The following is a 5,539-nucleotide window of genomic DNA, read 5'->3' as shown; positions in this document are numbered from 1 at the left end:
ATTTGATGGTGCTACAAAAATCTTGAAGACAGTACAATTGTTCATACTTGAATGGGCATTGTCTTTTTCTCTATTAATCATTTTCATTTAGGATTTAAATAAACAATAAAGGCTTTCAAAGAAGAAAATAAATCGTTTCGTGGTTAATTTTGATATTTTTAACGAAATATTTTGTTTTTAACAAACAAAAAAGACAATAGAAAATCCTCTTTGGTCAGAACCAATTATTTTATTTTTTGCTGCTACCATTTCATGAAATTCGGACTTATGGACCTCATCTTTACATAAACATGAAAATTTTTCGTTTTTTTTTTTTTTTAATATTCATAGTTTTTTTACGAAGACATTTCCACCAACAGAGCAAAAACAACCAACGATTTCATAATATTTGCTGGAACATTTTTTATGAAACTTTGACGGACTTATGCGACCTCACATTTATATAAAATACACTGGACAGCAAATAAACCGGGCCACCCACTACCTTGGAAGTCTGATTTGATTTTCTCAAAAAGTATAAAACTTACAACTATCAAAATTGTACCTGCAGAAAGCGCATTTCATGATGATTAAAATGAATGGAAATTCATTGCGATTAATCAATTAATTAAGTGTTTATTAAGGATTTTACAAGGAAGAGTCGTTTTCCAGCCATGTTAATCGTAAGTAATCATGAAATGAAAACAAAAATTAAAGCCAGAAACAAAGATAAAATTAAAAAAAAGTTTTTGGTCAGTATTCAGTATTCCCTCCCCTTGCTCGGATAACTGCCAGCATCCTCGTATTCATCCACATCACGAGCCTGACGATGAAATCTCAAGGAATTGCATTCCGCTCCTCTTCAATTGCGATTCGCAGCTTTGGAAGCCTTGTTGGAGCCGATTTTCGGGCTCGAACCCGACGTTTCAGCTCATCCCATAAGGGTTCTATCGGATTCAAGTCCGAGCTTCGAGCTGGCCAGTCCATTGTACGAATGCCCACGTCGCATACATACTGGGTCACCACATGAATAACGTGACGTCGTGCATTATGATGCATAAACTGGCATATTCTACGCGATATATCCTGCGTAAGGTACCACATGGTGTGCGAGGATTTCAGTAATGTACCAATGAGATCAATCTACGTGTACGGCCCCCTGGTTCGATGAAAACTAACGCTGTACATGCGGTTAACGAGATCCCGCCCCAGATCATTACAGATCCTTCTCCATTTGCAACAGTTTCCTCGATGCAACACTGAGAATAACGTTCTCCAGGGCAACGATATTGTCTCAGACGTCGATCATTTCAATGTAGACTCACCCTGGTCTCATCAGTGAAGAGTACATTACCCCACTGTCCTAACGTCCAGTCCCTATGCTCTCGAGTAAATTCAAGTCGTGCTTCATGGTGGGCTACCGTCAATGCTGGGCCTGTTGCAGCTCTCTTTGGAGTCAGGTTCCATTCAACAAGTATCCTTCTGATGGCGTCTGGGCTTATGACCACTTGGCGTTCGTCACGCAGACTTTATTGGACTTGAACTGCGTTGAGGCGGCGATTTCGCAGAACAGAAGTTGGATATCGGACGTCGGCATTCGTACAATGGACTGGTCAGCTCGAAGCCCGGACTTGAATCCGATAGAACACTTATGGGATGAGCTGAAACGTCGGGTTCGAGCCCCGATACCTGCTCCAACAAGGCTTCCATAGCTGGGAATTGCAATTGAAGAGTATTGGAAGGCAATTCCTCGAGATTTCATCGTCAGGCTCGTGAGGTGGATGAATACGAGGATGCTGGCAGTTATCCGAGCAAGGGGAGGGAATACTGAATACTGACCAAAAACTTTTTTTAAATTTTATCTTTGTTTCTGGCTTTAATTTTTGTTTTCATTTCATGATTACTTACGATTAACATGGCTGGAAAACGACTCTTCCTTGTAAAATCCTTAATAAACACTTAATTAATTGATTAATCGCAATGGATTTCCATTCATTTTAATCATCATGAAATGCACTTTCTGCAGGTACAATTTTGATAGTTGTAAGTTTTATACTTTTTGAGAAAATCGAATCAGACTTCCAAGGTAGCGGGTGGCCCGGTTTATTTGCTGTCCAGTGTAGTATGAATATTTTTTTCGTATGATTATTTTCATTGAAAAACATTTATTCTATTTTCCAAGTCCATAGCCTTTTTTTTTTCGAAAACATTTCACCAGAGCAAAAAGAAACGGTATATGGTGAGACCCAACGATTTCGTAATTTTTTATTGGAATTTTTTAATACAACTTTAAAGGATTTATAGAGACCTCGTTATATACAAAATAGCATGATATTTTTTTTATGATTATGCTCATTAAAAAATATTAAACTATTTTTTAAGCAGTTTTTTTTTCGAAAATATTCACCATCACCACCAAAAAAACAAACGAAATAAAAAGAACGGTTGGTCAGAACCAACGATTTCATAATTTTTGGCGGGAAACTTTTTCATGAAACTTTCGACCTGATCAAATACATAATGACATGAATTAATTTAATTTCTTATTTTTTTTTTTAATATTCACATTATTTTAGTTTTTTTATTACAAAGACATTTCACTCATAAAATCAGGACAGTGGGAAATGTCAAGACCAATAATTTTATAATTTTTTGCTGGATCTTTTTTCATGTAACTTTTAACGGACTTATAGCGACCTTATATTTTATACAAAAAAGCATGAATATTTTTTCTTATGATTATTTTCATTGAAAAATAATTATACTATTTTGTAAGTTTTTTTTTTTACAAAAACATTTCACCATCACCACCAGAAAAACGAACGACGACGGTTGGTCAGAACCAACGATTTCATAATTTTTTGCGGGAACCTTTTTCGTGATACTTTCGACCTGATCATTATAACATGAATATTTTTCTTATTGATTTTTTTGAAAAATTTTCATATTATTTTCGTAGTTTTTTCACAAAGACATTTCATTTGTAAAGCAATTACAACGGGAATCAGAACTAATGATTTTAAAAAAAATTGCAGAATATATTGTCATGAAACTGACAGTTTTGTATTTGTAGAAAACATCAATAATTCTAGTTTATAAATAATTTATAAAAAAAATATTTTTTCCCCAAGAAATTTCTCCAATACGAAAGAAAATCGAAAATGGACACAACCAATGCAAGATGTTTATGGATGAACCGCTTACGGTAAAATTTTATCTAAAAATAGACGATTTTTTACAAACAAAATGTGTCGCCAACTGCAAAAAGACGTAAAAACAATATTTTTTTTTAAAGATTATTATTAGCCATGTAAATCATGACTAACATTCCCCTTTCCCCTCCAACTAAGCATAAAGCTTATGTTAGGAGTAGGAAAAACAATAGTGCGACGAGTGGGGCTTGAACCCGCGACCTTTCAGAATTCAGTTTGCTCTTTAACCATTGAGCTATTGAGGCTCAATATTACAATTTTGATGGACCATTCTTCGTGAAACTTGTCTACAATAGAAAATTTTCAGAGCATATATCCAATCCAATCATCATTTGCAATACTCCAGTCTCAAGATAAAGGCTTTTTATGCTTTGATTGACCATAACTTATTTTTCAACTCTTCAATGAGCTAAGGCTTTTATCCTTTGTTCTGCCATAACTTATTTTTCAACTCTGAATGTATTCTTCAGTGTGCACTGTCCCAGAATGAGTTATTTGATCGGCCATAACTTATTTTTCAACTCTCTGAATTTTTTTAGTCACAGGATGATGTAAAGGCATTTCATGGCCAAACTTTCTCGCCCTTTGTTTAAACTCAAATCCTCATTTGATTCTGGTAAGTTTAAATTCAAGTGCCCTGAAGAGATGGCATGTGTGTGAAAAGGAGAATGCCCATGGACAGTACTCTCACAAGAAGCATTGTACCTTAAATTTTTTATTCATTTATTAAAGCTAAAATAAAAACATAATTTCTCACTAAGTTTCATGAATATTTGTTTTGGGATTATTTTTTTCGTAAATAAAAGTGTTTTTAAACTTCCGGCTGTTATGTAAGCCATTATTGTAGTTGGCTTTAACTTTTAATTTTTATCCCCTTCAGGAAAGGCAAAGGTCGTAGACCATGCAGCCTGGTAAGAAGCAATTATTGTAGTTATTTACTGATTGCCAGTCATTTGTCACAAAAGTACTGAGAAGGGATGTCCATTTTTAAAAATGATATTATTGTTTGTTATATCGATTATCTAGGTCTACGATATCGTTTTTTTTAATTTGTGTTTTGTTACTCTGAATTGTTTATTATTATTTCTAGAGCCTATTTTTACTGTGAATATTATCTTTATTTTTACCGCATATATGATTTTTTAACCCTCTCAAATGCGGAGTAATTAATAACACGTTTTAATGTAGGTACTTACATAATTCGAAGAAAATTAGTCGATGAAAGTTGAATCGATTTTTTTTTTATCGGCAAGAGTACATAGCCCCAGTCTATACTGTCTATGTTCGAGATGCCTAGCGATATACATATAGACGCCATATTTTTTGTTTGTTTAGATTCTATTTAGTATGTTTTTATTTCGGTTTGTGTATGTTACACGCCGAGTTGAGTAGCTATAGGACTTTGCTCAGAGTGAATTATCCAGTAGAGTGGTAATTAGCCACAGCCAAAGCATCCCACTAGATGTATTATATTCTGGTCTCATAAAGCTAGGTATCCAACCATCATCATTATCAACCGCTAGACGTCCACGACTGGACATAGGTCTCTTGTAGGGACTTCCACAGACCACGGCCTTGTGCCGCCTGAATCCAGCGGCTTCTTGCGACTCGTTGTCTTTCCACCTAGTGACAGGTCTTTTAACGCTGCGCTTTCTGCTACGAGGTAGTGATGCCAAGACTTTTGGGACCCAAACGCCTATCGTTTTTTCGAACTATGTGCCCTGCAAATTGCCACTTCCTGTATCCAATACGGATGATATATTATTTCCTAATTACTATCCAATCATTCATACTAATTATTACTACAGAACATGTAGAGTTCTGTCATCGGTGTTAATCGTGTAGGTCAGCGATGTACCTATATGTGAACGTGTACTAGGTAGGTAAGTATTCGTAAAATAAAAGGCTATATTTTTCATTCTCTGCTATCAGTCGAATACCTACTCGACTATTTTGTTTAAAAAAATCTGAAACTGTCTGTTTTATTAAGCCTATAAAGACCCTTTTTTACTATTTAGCTGAACCTAACCTCAAAATATTGTAATTTTTTATGGTTAATATTTCTGAAATGCGGAAACCGTTTTCACTAATTTTTTCTACAAATATTCTGATGATGTCATTGAACAGATAGAACTTGATTTGATGGTGATACAAAAATCTTGAAGACAGTACATTTGTTCATACTGAATGGGCATTGTCTTTTCTTCAAGCAATGTTTCTTCCTTCATAAGGTATTTAAGAATAGCACTGTGCTCATTTTGGTGGGATTTTTCAGGTTTGGTCGACATTTTGATGTTTGCCATTTAAAAAAAAAAATATTTATACATTTGATGTAACATAACCAATAG

General features: G+C 34.7%; 1 long non-coding RNA gene across 1 annotated transcript; it reads left to right on the top strand.

Moving 5' to 3' along the window:
• The first annotated feature begins 4,887 nt into the window (after window positions 1-4,887).
• On the top strand, window positions 4,888-5,149 carry LOC123878902. Its single transcript, XR_006798905.1, has 2 exons — window positions 4,888-5,032; window positions 5,071-5,149. It is a non-coding gene; the product is annotated as an uncharacterized LOC123878902 (long non-coding RNA).
• Window positions 5,150-5,539: the final 390 nt, after the last annotated feature.

This window comes from Maniola jurtina, chromosome 26 (genome assembly GCF_905333055.1).
Source record: "Maniola jurtina chromosome 26, ilManJurt1.1, whole genome shotgun sequence".
Classification (NCBI taxonomy): domain Eukaryota; kingdom Metazoa; phylum Arthropoda; class Insecta; order Lepidoptera; family Nymphalidae; genus Maniola; species Maniola jurtina.
This window is presented reverse-complemented; position numbering and strand designations above follow the sequence as displayed.